We start from the raw sequence: 13,242 nt of genomic DNA, 5'->3' as shown, positions 1-13,242 counted from the left end.
AATCTTTAAATGTATGGCACCATAAAATAGCCAAAATAAACCTCATTGCCTCCCTGAAAATCCAGTGCAGTAAATGCTGGATAAAAAGTGTCTATTTACTCACATGAAGTCACAGTGTGAACAACTTGTGACGTAGCAATGTCTCCTGCTGTTGCAAAGGGAAAAGGGTCTAGTTGTCCCAAATTGGGTCGGAGCGGCACAGAGCTGTCAGAGGACGTGACAGTGCTGCACTGGAAGAATAATGTAGCTTGTCAAGAGTGTTGCAAGAGGTCTTTGCTGCTCGGTGATGAAGAGTACTCGCCGTGTCATACTCTTCAGGCATCTTGACATATATGAAGCCAGCAACTTCCTGAGCAAACGACATGGCAATTTGACTTTTAAATACTTTTAAAATGAACCATAACTCTTTCTGTCTCCAACTTTGGAAGAAGAGTGTCAATAAAAACTGTCTTTGAGGTGTGATTTTTAATGTTTTCTCAGTCTGAAAGTGGGTTCTGTGTTGCTTTACTGTTCAGAGTCAAAATGTGTCACATGCGATTAGTAGTTTCTTTTGTTCATTCTTAGAGACAATAAATTCACCGTGCTTTTATCTTTGTCATCTCCCTTATCCCTTCCTCCACACCTTGGACCGGATCAGAGATTTGCCTGCTATCTTCCAGCAAAACTAACAGGATTAATTAGATAAAAATACACACTTTTGTGTCTATAGTGAATTGAATTTCAAAACCTTGTTATTAATAAAATTGTCTCAATCTGTTTGAAAAGAAGACAGAATTCAATACATTTTATTAGTAATGCAACCTTTTCTAGGAGCATATTGGCATTTTAGCCATGTTTCAACCCAGTAGTTCACTTCACATTGATTTTGCCGTATCCAAAAGTGCGAGTAGATGAAAAACAGCGACATTAAACGAGGTGTAAGTTGTGCGTTATTACCTATAGCCCCACCCTTTAAACACAAAAACATACACAAATTCAATGTACAGTGGGCGCCTGGTTTAGGAGATTCATCCATTTTGCGGTTGGGATCGTAACGCGAATACACCGTATGGCGGGCAATCCAAACCAATGTTAATAAGCTAATGCACGTGAAACCGCAGGTGAAAACATTAAAATGGTATGTGCATATTAAAAATTGCTATCAAAATAGTATAGTAAGTGCTGCTTATGTATAATATACATGCATACAATTAAGTAACATCATAAGTAGAAATTATATAAAGGATTTAATTACCATTGAGCGACGCTTGTTATGGCCATAATCTCTAGTGAGGGTAGCCTTGCCCAGACTAGGCAAATTTAGCCTTCTTCATATTTCTTGATTATCTCCAGCTTTGTTTCCATACAAATCATCTTCTAACTTCCCTCTTTAACATCACTAGCAATCTTGGAACTCATAGATAACCATTTCAAGTTTGAATTAAGCACTGAAATGCATAATAAATACAATATTGAAAGCAGTCTCACATGATATCAAGTCTTTAGGCAGCCATCTTTGTGACCCCATGCACCAACCAATAGTAGACTAGAATCTTAGTGACCTGTGACGCCAACCAGTAGTAGACCAGTATCTTAGGGAGTTGAGACGCCAACCAATAGCAGACTAGTATTGTAGTGACGAATTGGCAGTTTGACACCAATAGAAAATAAGAGCAATCAACTAAGAACGCCTCAAGGGGGGGCAAAAGCACAAACACAACCAACCCCACAGGTCGTGACAGTTGTTGATGTTAATTGTAAAGCGGGATAAATGCTTTCAAGAGAGGACGAAAAATCTCAGTGCACCTCATCGTAACGTAAAAAAAGTGAACAAAAGTAAGCCAGGAACGCCGTAACCTAGGGGTCCTCTGTAATTTTTTATTTGTTAATATTTATTATTCACTGAAACAACAAAATAACTCGCTAATCCTATGCAATTTCTTCATCAGTCGAGAGAAGTTGGGTGTAAATTACACTGAGGTCAGCAAATGAGAAAGCCTAAAAATTGCGCACTGAAATTCGCAGCAGGTGAGGGTGCAACAACTACTGATTGTGAATCATGTAATGTTGATCAGTAACATGGTTGACAAAAGCAACAAAGCCATTTTTCCTTGAACCAAAATATAAAAGGATTTACATTTGTAATACAACACTTTATTATAATGGAATATTATAATAAATCACATTATAAAGGTCAGTACAACGAGTTTTTGTACACATGATCTTTAAGATCATTTGCACTTACTCAAAATGGTTTGGTGTGTTTGCAGAATGAGTAATACATTGTTGTGACCGGTCATAAAACAGACCTTTTCCTCCTTTTCTTACACGTTACCAATGGCATATGATTTGGATGTTTTCATGTCCAGGAAAAATTTGGGCTTGAATGGGTTAAGTTTGCTAATCTTTGCAGTTTTCAGGTGGCAAGGTGGAACAAGTCCCTAGTATGCAGAACATGAAAGGCAATTTGAATTTGTGGCAAATATCCATGTCACAAAGCATGCTTTCTCAAGAGTGACAGTTTAGTGATGTGTATTGTCCAAAAAAGGTGCAATAAGGAAGATCTGGAGCAAGTTGTGCCATCTGGTTAGTTTATCTGCTCAAACATATTTTTGTGTGCCATATTTTTATGTGCCAACAGAAAATTTTAATTTTTGAGACTTTGAGACCTTTTTTGAGACCTTGGTTAAAAACATGTATTTTGTGAACTACCCTATTAGTCCATTTATTAAAAATCCAAATAATGTGGTGAAATTAAACCCATGTTCCCTTCTTGTAAAAATGAGTTGTTTCTTCATATAAAATAAATGGAAGATGCTAAATACTATTTACTTGCAACATTTTTTTTTTTACCATTAGTGAGGGCAGATCATGCTTGGTGCAGAGAAGGGTCAAAAATGGGTGCTCAGTATACTGGATTTGAGAACACTTGGAGCATTAGCAACTGTACACTTCACTGCAATGGACATTCTCTTTGTATAATAATAATAATAATAATAATAATAATAATAATAATAATAATAATAATAATATTTTTTATTGTTGACTCTATGGTCTTAATATTGATCAGCAAAACTGTGCTGACTAACAAAGAACCGTGTGGCTATTTAGCAAAGGACACAAAGCCCAGTTGGCGCTGTGCGCTTTCACTGCTGGGACATTTGCCGACAAGGCTGATGGCAAGGGGCTAGTGTGTGATCTGCTGGCACCAGTCATGGGACTCAGAAATGGGTGCTTGCCTTATTATTGCTATACGTATTTACGAATAAGTTGTTGCTGAAGGGGCAGATACCGGTTTATCACGTTTTACTGCTGTGCTCCTATAATGCAATGCATGTGGAAATTTTCATTCTTGGGGTTCGGCTTTACCCTTATTTGAAAAATTCTTCATCACCGATGTACAATCTCAAAAGATGATACGTTCCGGCCAGAACTGGACCTCAGGGGCAAGAGAATTTTAATGTTTGTCTGCACATATTTGAAACGACATAGCAAATTTAAAACTACATAGCAAACATATGGCATTATGTTTGCGAAAGTGTATTGTAGTGGTCGAGGCACTGGGAACCTGTCTGCTGCAGCAATGTCCAGTGGTTGATGTTTACCCATTGATGCTTTCCTGCAGTGGCTCTCAAATAGGGTTAAGAGCACCCTTGGAGTTAAGGCACTTTAGAGCTAGGTGAGATTTTAGCAGGGGTTCTGCAGGTAATAATGCATTGTAATGTTGTAAAAAATGGTGTTATTATAAAATAAAAGTATACCTTTATTTTTGTTAAAACAGATGATGTTACACAGTCAAGCTTTTGGAGTTGGTGAATAAATAGAGGTTGAGAACCACTGTTTTGTAAAAAAGTAATAAATACAAGATAACATGTATCAAAAAAAAATCAGCGTATTTATCTGTATTCACAGTGAGCTCAGTGAAAAGTGACTTCCTTTGACACCTTCCAAGCTTCTTCACTTTGTTCGAGCTCACAAGATATCGACATCAATCGCCTGTATCTCTCTGCTCCTTTGGCTAAACAGGATGTCGGAAGCCGTTCAGTCCTTCCACCATCTGCTGTCACAGCGCCCCCGCCCTCCCTTCCCCATTTTTGTGCAGTAAAGCGCTGCGACAGGTTTCCCTCCAAGTCTGAGCAGGTGGCTCATGGTGTAAAATGGCATATATAGTGAGTGTTGGACTGGCTGGTGGCGATGGCGTACAAGTGTCGAGTGGTGGTTAAAAGTTGACGCTCTCAGGTGTGAGCATGCCCAGATAGGGTACGGTCACGTGTGACTGTGAGCGGCGTGCTGCGGACTTTCACGCACCAGATGGACCTGCTCAGTCACACTCCGGCTCGAGGCCTGGCGACCACCGGCCTCCCACTTCCATTAGTGGCTTGGCCGCATTCACAAGTTTGGAGAGCAAGAGCTTTTCGATCTGAGGATTAGCAGCACATCTGAAGCAACAAATGGTACTCTCTTTTCTTTTTTTTTTCATGAGCGTCAACCTGGCCAAAGTCAAGCAAAGCTGCTAGGAAGGTGCCAGGGCTGTCTGTAATAGAAAAAAAAAATTGAAAATAAATAAAACAGCTCTTTAGTGGATTATTCTTTTGTAAAGATGACATCGTTATTGAAAAATGTACTGATCTGGGGTGGCACGGTGGTTTACCTGAACACAGTACACATCCACCTTGCGGTTCAAATGTTGTGGGTTTGAATCTGTGGCTTCCCTGTGCAGTGTTTACGTGATCTATTTTTCCCTGGTACTTTGGCTTCCTCGCACATGATCCAAAAAACATACGTCAGGTTCATTAAAGACTCAAAGCTTTCCTTAGGTGAATGCCAAAGTGTACAAAAATTGTTCCTGTACTTGTGCCCTCCAGTTTACTATGGACCAGCTCAGGGTGATAAGCACCGTACTCTCGACTCCAAAGGTAGTTCCACTGTTGGATCAGCATGTTCCTCCTCCTCTCATGCACTTTTTCTCCTGAGTTTTGCACAGCAGACACTCACGCTGAGACCCCACGAAGCACCCAAGCTTTATGTCTCTTACCGCTGCCGCTCTCACAGCTTCCTCTCCGCAAGGGTAGCCTCTAATAGATTCCCTGGGCCCCCATGTATCATTAATGCTTGCTGCTCTCCAAGGTGGCAGTGACAAATAGGGAGCAGAATTCACTGACTAGGGCTGAATGTACTTTTTAGTCATGCTTGAGCTTCCCACAGTCTATACGGCTTATCTAGCTTTTCCCTGTGAAGAAGTTCTTCTTTTAAAGTGTTTTAGGGACTTCAGAGCTACGTTGTATACACCTGTGTATCCCACGTGTGGAGTGATTTAGTCACAGCGGTACAAACCTTTGCTGCGATTCTTTGTTTTGTCTTGCTTTATTTAGGACACTGTCGAGTAGCCCGCGGCCACGTCTATTTGGTGTTTGTGATTCTCACTGTAACGTGACGATATGGCTTGGCTGCCGTGTAAAAGACTCCAACAAGCCTCAGGGAACAGCATTCGTGGGGCTTAACCCAGATTTGTGTGTCTCGCTCAGCTCTGACCTGCGTGAATTGCCCCTACCTGGATGTGACAGGAGCACAAAAGCATTCTAGATGAATCACACCCCTGCAGCTCTTTGGCTGTTTTCATCGATAAAACGGAACTACCTGGAAGGAATCAAGTAAAGTGACAGCATATGTCTTTTGGTTGGCACCTTTATCACGGTACCTACCCCCGGTGTTTTTATGGGAGATTTGTAGGCCTCACTTGTTGAGCAAAACAATGCGTTTGTAACAAAAGGCATATACAACATTGTAAGACTGCTTCAGCGCCGCTACATTTCATCTTATCATCCCGACAAATGTTATTGGTGTTACCCCTAATAATTGTTCATCCCAACAGTGTGGGTTCTCTCCAGGCACTCAGGCTTCTTCCCATATCCTAAAAACATGCACGGTAGGTGTATCGGACACTCTAAATTGTCCCGAGGTGCGATTGGGTTTGCGAATGATTGCGTGTCCTCGAATGCCCTGCAATTGGGTGGCAACTAGTTACGGCAACCCGTAGACAGCTTGGATAGGCACCAGCGAACCAGCGGCCCTGGTGAGGATAAGTTGTTATAGAGAAAGGATGGATGGACTGGGTTACGAAGGTGCAGTATTGATTGCGGGAAACTGATTGAAATATTCATTAGGGAATAACACTCCTGCTGTTCTCATCGTATAATCAACATAAAGCAGGACAAAAGCAATGTCGTTCCTACTGGGTCCTGGCATGCCCTCTTGAAGCCAATCAATATCACAATGTGGTGTATTAGGATCCAGAAGCAACTTCCGGCGCATAGTTAATTTCTACTATTTATCAACAAAATCAAAGCAGGGTCTAGCATTCCTATATGAAATGTAATATCAAGGCTGACTGACGTACAAGCCAAAACGACCTTTTGTGATGCAAATAGTAACATCAAAGCTCAGTGACGTCTTAAAACACTTTTTTGAAATGACACGCATACTTGATGAAAAAAAAATGAAAATTTGTACTGCTAGCTCAATGAAAATAGCTCACCTTTGGTTGAAGTTTAATACAACAAGTTGCTGCTGAATGAACCTTTTAACATATGCGTGACGGTTTAACTGTGGAGCTTTTCCCATGAGTCCGCTCGCAGGTTGCAGCAGTAGGTCAAAGCACTTCTCAGGATGGAGGTGGGTGAAGAGTTCTCCCAACATGCAGCCATCCACCCCCTCTCTCCTCTCATCCTCCCAACCTCCCCCGCCTCCGTTTTTATTCACCCAGTGCCGTGACGCCAGGATCCACTCTACAGCTGTTCCCCTGTTGATCAATTAAAAACATGCTTTGGTGAAATAATTAGCTGACATTTGCTCCTTCTTAACAGATGTTTCTGTATAAAAGTACAGAGGTGGAGGACAGACAGTGTGCGTGCGTGTGTGTGTGTTGATGTGTGCGAGGGAGGAGGGCACACTTCTTTTATTCCTTTTCTAAAAATTTCCATTTACAAAAAAAAAGAACTGCTCGCATTTCAAAGAAACATACACGTTTCAAGGTAATTATAAGAGGTGGGCCTTTCCCTGGAATGTTTGGATGTGAGTGTGATCATGATAGTTAACCATCGTTTTCATAATTAGCCTGTAATTAGCATCACATTAAGGCAATAATATTGGCATTATGCAATTAATTAAAAGCAAACATGAATGGTTGTGTTTGTGTGCGCCTCCCTAATCATATTTATTGTCTTTGAGCAAAACAAATCCAGCCATCTTGTGCTCCGTTCCCCACGTCTTCACTCTGCAACTTTGGGCCGCCTTTGCCAGCTCCCGTTCAGAATACTGATTTGAATTCAGCGAGAAAAAAAAGGAGGAATTGTGCACTCGACAAAGTCCTAACATTTTCGTGCAGTCTCATTTGGCGTTACGATCATGCTCGCGCAAAAGAACAGTCTGCGTCTTTCTTGACAGGAAGAGCCAATCCTGTCCACATACCTAGGCTAGCTGAGGGAGGGAGTTGGGGAGGTCGCCAGCGCAGCTTCCCTAATGGCGGACGGCTTGTCAGGATTAGGGCAACAGGGGTTGTAAAATCTAGGCGTGATGAGGACACCCGCTCTCCCGCTCGGCTCCAGATTTGCCCAGCTCTCCGGAACTTCTCCTCGCATACCGCCTTGCTTGGGTGCGGCGCTCTTTTGAAGGAGTGCATGCTTCGATGCCATCTGTCCGAGCCCCCCAGCTTTCAGGGTAAATTGGCTGATTTCATTACCATTCAGGTGAAGATTCTGTGTGGCGTCTGAAATGAGAGAAGAATCAGAATGTCTGTACAGAGAGGACGAAGGTGCAAAACGTTTAAATGTTGCTCTAAAGATACGGCCCTGACTTTGGCAGCTAATCCCCGAGGTGGTTAATGAACTTGCTCTCTTAAAGCTCCTGGGCTAATGGATCAGATGCTCTCATCAGCTCAGGGTTTGGCCCGTTTCTACTTCACTAGTTTAATGCATGTTACATTCTTGTCTATAGACAAGCGTGTGCATCGTGGACCTTATGTTATTCAAATTTGACTATAATCATGGAGCCGCGGAACATCTTTATACCAGAGAATTCTTCTTTTGTCGTTACAACCTGAACAAGAGAGACTCATCACAATGAGCAGAGGAGTGCACGCAGTTTTTTTTTTTTTATCCATAACACATAAATAATGATAGTCAAATTGGTACTGTACCACGCATGTTCTTTCCATTCCTTTCTAGCTTTGAGCAACAGCACCCTAAAATGTACAAGACCATAAAGTACATCTTCCCCCAAAAGAGATTCACAAGACAACATTGAAAACGCAATATGGAAACAGGTGGAAACAGGTCAGTTTACAAGTCCCGAAATCCTGGGCTTCTCCTTGTTTGTTGAGGAAATCCTCCAAAATGTGTTAATCAGACAATATATCCCTAAGTGTTTTAGCAATGCCTGGAGACATATCGCAGCTCCCTTTGTTCTCCTATTTGTGTGTTTTTTTACTTGCCATGTCTAATTTCACTGCAACATAGAAAGGAGAAGGTGCACAAGAAAACTAAAGGGAAGATCTCAGAAGAAAGCTTGCCTGTCAGAAGCTCTTCCTTTCTTAAGAATTACTTTCCTGCATGTTATTGCAGAGGTTTATGCTGGAAATGAACAGGCAGGCAGGAAAGAAGACAAAAACACTTGACATATCCCGAGGCTATTTCTTTTTGCTGCAGATGCAGAGGAACAAAACGAACTCCTCAAGTTCAGGTTGAGGCTCAGCGTAGCCGTGGGCTTGGACCCGGCAATGTGTGTGTTTGTGCACGATTGTGTACTGCAAAGACCCCCCCACGCTCACCTCACACAGACATACACATCTCGCAATCTTGCAGTACATGAAGTGACAGGGCAATTTGCATTACTGACCTACACTCCAATTCACACAGACAAACACATGCACATAATCACATGCATATTTTTCATCGTAAGATGTTGATTTTACCTCTCAGGTGTTCTCTGTCAGACTTCCTGAGCATGCACCGGGGCTGTTTTTTTTTTCTTCACCTTAATTTTCACATGGCAGCAAATGGGGGACGCGTCGGTGTTTATGCCCGTTTGTTGTCATGTGTCACGTCGGGTTTACATCTCTGTGCTAAAGCCTCAGGGTCAGGTGTTAGGTTCAACACTTGTGCAGAAATCGGAATGACCTGTACCGCCTCCGGGCTGCAACACCAAGCACAACACACGGAGGCGGGGCACTCACGCAGTCGAATCTTGGGTAGACCCAGGCTCTAAATGTGTCAGCTTCTATACACCAAAAGATTCACCTTGTTTCCGTAGTGCCCGAAAATGGACATATGCCAAGCTGGGCATATTTGAAATGATTAGAAACCAAAAATAACCTAAATTCTCTCAAAGTCGGGGATCAAAGTGTGATCACGATCACAACTCGAACAGTTAATGGGGGCAGGCCTTTTTTTATTTCTCCAATGCTCACAATCCTTGGACGCGTGGTTAAAGTGGTGCCTATTCTCACCAATTTTCAAGAAGAAGATCAGTGCAATCGGTCCCCATCTAATCATAGTGCACTTACTTTATAGACCAACAGGTATTCAAACTCACATCTCGGGTCCATTTAGAATCTTAGGAGGAATCCCATGCAAGCAAAGGGAGAACATGCGAATAGAATCACAGTCATAATTAGTTTATTCAGTGGAACCACCACCTGGGCATCCCATTGCAAGAGGTCAGCAATGTACGAACAACACACACGTCAAAACAACAATAATGCATTTGAAAAATGAAGAAAAGAAATTGCCGATCAGGCTTTTACTTGTTGAAGGTTTTCTGTTTTGTTTCTTTACAGTTGCTCTCTACAAATCTGCAAAAGTGAAAAGAAAAATGGGTACATTCCTTCAGTTAATTCAGCCCTTCTCTAATAGTGGGGCAGGGGATGCCTGTGGTGTTCTAAATGTGATTAAAAAAAATCCAGTACAGTATAATGTTTTATACCATTTTCTTTGGATTCAAATGTTTAAGACATCAGTGATCCAAATCAATTTGCATTTGTTGTTATTTAGTCTTTTTTTTTCAGCGTCAAAAGTTTCAGTTGAATGAAAATGTTTTTAGTTGGAATAAGGAATGTGTTTTTTTGTTTTTCCTATGCACTCTGATGCACTTTAGGCATATTTTCAGATTCCAAATAAGCTCTAACCTGTATAAATCTTCAAAAATAAACATGTGCTTAGAGTTGATTAATGGATTTTTTTAATTACCCGACAATATGAGGTACACTCATAAAATTTACATAGACAATGACCCCGACTATAGCCAGTGCTGCGAGTGGGTGGGTGGGTGGGGGGCGGGGGTGGTTGGTCTTTCCGCTAAATTACTTTAGTTGGCATTTAAACTCTAGTATCATTGTAAATAAAATAAAGAACTTGGGCGAGGTAATAATAGTTGTACGTTGATATTGCAATATGAACACAAATATGCATTTTGCAATATGACGTTCATCCATTTTTTTCTTGCTTTTCCTCACAGCGAAAGACTGACATCATGGAAAATGTTGCCATGTGTTTTCATTGGTAAGCATACGTTCAAGCGGTGAAGGACTGATTTGACAACACCCAAGCATGTCCAATATGTATGTGTGTGTGTGTAACCAGGTGAACTGACGTTTTACCGTTGGTCAGCATCTCTGCCTAACAGAGGGGGTGCTGTCCCTTTGGGAACAGCGGTCACTGAAATACCGCGAGACCGTGTAGCGCGCGCGAGACCCAGACCAGAAAATAGAGTAAAAAACCCGCGACGACTGACGGTCTTGGAGGCATCGTGTTAAGTGGACATTCCGTCTTGTAATTCCAATCGTGCCTCGAGGTAACTAATGCATTCAATTACAATATGTTCAATAAGACGGCGAATCTTCGACCATGGCGTGTTATGGAAATGACGTTTTTTACAGTGGAAGCTGGTCTGGAGAGGTTCACTGTTGTTTTGCTGCTGCTGGTGGGTGTATGCCGCGGCGCAGCGTGAGTAATTTCGAACCGTAAAATGTGGTGTAGATTTGCGTAAAGTTAACATGTTACCGTTCATACTGTTCAGAGGGGAGATTGTCCGTTGCCTTCTGAGTGACTCGTGAACATTGGAGAGAATATTGAGTAAGTGTATTGAACAGCTCAGTTTGTTTGTCATACATGATATCATTGAAGCTCAGTGGCTTGAATTGTTTTGTGTTTTTCTCTTTGTTCAGCAAGCCACTACTGTTGACGATTTTGTAATAAATCTAATCTCAGTGTTTGTAAATTAATACTGTGCATATTCCATGTGCAGTCGGGGAATAAAGCCCACACAAAATAGTGTGTGCAAGGTCTTATTCTCACCTGCCCCCCCCCCCCCCCCCCCCCACACACACACACACACACACACACACATATATATACACACGCGCGCGCACACTCCCGCCCTGAAAAATCTCAGTATGTTGCTGTAGTTGCATAAAACACAATACACTTTCAAGCCACGATACTAAGAACCCAGGACTAAAACCCTTACTCACCAAATCCAGATCTTCTACCAAAAGGCCAGAGCCTTCACTATGGACTATTTTTACTGCTGTATACTGAAAACTATTTGGTTAGCAATTAGGGTGAGTTTCAAGGCGGTATTAAGGCGTGAGCCTTTCGTGAGTGCGATTCATGTCCCATTGCAAAGCATGTCCTGTCATGCAAAAGCCCCCAAGTGGCAAAGGTTTATACTTTAACAAGGTTTAGTTATTCAAAACTAAACCGGTGAGGGGTTATACTCTATGAATGAATGGTCACGTCCTACAGAAAGTATGAATGGCTAAAAGAGAATGGCCCCAGTGCCTCTCTGACTACCCACCCGTGGCAGATCGATAGAGCGGCCAAGCGGCCAGCACGTTCCCTCTCTGACAGCTGCGTGCCGGAGCGCGGGTCCCGGAATAAGTCGAGGGGTCTAGAGCGCGCCGCTCCATTATGGTGTGTCATGGCAATGAAATGAGTTGTCAGGAGCTGCCAGATCAATGGCTGACATGAGCACACTGAGAGGTGAATGCGCCTTCCTAAAGTTATTACCTCCACCTCGCTGTCACAAATCCAGCTGTGATGCATTACATGTGTTCGCTGTTGTGTAGTGCGTGTAAGTGGACCACAAACAGACGCCGATCGGATGAAAAATGCAGTTTCCGCTCCATTCCTTTCCCATATCGCATTGTGCTCTCGCAGGCTGACGCCATTGTCCTGTGACACGGTTGTTTGTAAATAGGCATCACTCACTGCAGTGTTTGTTTCGCCACAGCAGCCACGCTGCTCCTCCGGAAGCATCCAAAGTGATTCTTTTTGTGTTTAAAAGTACAATCCATCAATTTTGCCAACAAAACCATAAGGCTCCTCCTGGAAGACACTCATCAGAGATGCTTAGACGTGTGCAACGCGCTCGGCTGCGCAAAGACAAAGACGTGGCTCGGAACGCTTGCTGCCTGAGACTTTGAATAGCAGCCCGCTTGTTTTTCAAACGCGATGATGAGTAGCATTTACATAAAAGCCGGGCCCCACCCATGGACTCATTTGATGACCATTGATCATGACATTGTAATTTTTCAAGGCTAATTTCCAAAACGTGGCTCACACGTACCGTCTGGACTTATTAATGCAACCGGCGGGGCCTCGGCCCGCTCACCCCGGCCCCGGTTTTGTGCGTGACGTGGTTTTTCTGCTCGTGGCAATAATAAATCATGCGGTGACAAGTGTGGCTCTCTCATAACCTTGATGGACTGAGAATCAACGACCCCCTTCAAACAACGCCTGATTAGGCAATTGGCATTGATCATCGCTCTTGCCTTCTTGCATAAGGACACGCTTGTTCCGCCACTTTGAGTCAGACGTCTAAAGCATGCAACAATGGCTTTTGTTAAACAACTTATAAATCCTTCAATGACAAACCTCCCCCAGGAGTGTTTTGAAGCCAATCCAAAAGAGTCTATGTCCTCTATATATACTGTATATTGCATTAAACTAATACAAACTTGACCGTTCAGCATCTTGAAGAAAGCCGACAGGTATAGTAAGGCAAAATAAATCAAATCTCAGCTATACTCCGTCTGTATTGTCATTGTGCTCGTGTTGAGCCAGACGGAGCTGCCGAGGGGACCCGGGGTAGAACCTCAGGTCGGGCACGCCTGTCAGTGTTACTCACAGAGGTTTGAATATGGCGTGACAGGTGCCAATCTTTGGCACTGGGGCGATAACGGTGTCGCCCTGGCGGAGATCTGAGGGG

The 13,242-nt window shown here is 42.7% G+C and overlaps 1 long non-coding RNA gene across 1 annotated transcript; it reads right to left on the bottom strand.

Moving 5' to 3' along the window:
• Nucleotides 1-4,090: 4,090 nt before the first annotated feature.
• Nucleotides 4,091-6,813, bottom strand: LOC148428094 (uncharacterized). Its single transcript, XR_015864826.1, has 3 exons — nucleotides 6,515-6,813; nucleotides 4,631-5,530; nucleotides 4,091-4,513 (listed from the first exon to the last, which is right to left on the bottom strand). It is a non-coding gene; the product is annotated as an uncharacterized LOC148428094 (long non-coding RNA).
• Between the last annotated feature and the right edge of the window lie 6,429 nt (nucleotides 6,814-13,242).

The sequence above is a fragment of the Hippichthys cyanospilos genome, chromosome 2, assembly GCF_059441005.1.
Source record: "Hippichthys cyanospilos isolate Australia breed blue-spotted pipefish chromosome 2, RoL_Hcya_1.0, whole genome shotgun sequence".
NCBI classification, from domain to species: domain Eukaryota; kingdom Metazoa; phylum Chordata; class Actinopteri; order Syngnathiformes; family Syngnathidae; genus Hippichthys; species Hippichthys cyanospilos.
This window is presented reverse-complemented; position numbering and strand designations above follow the sequence as displayed.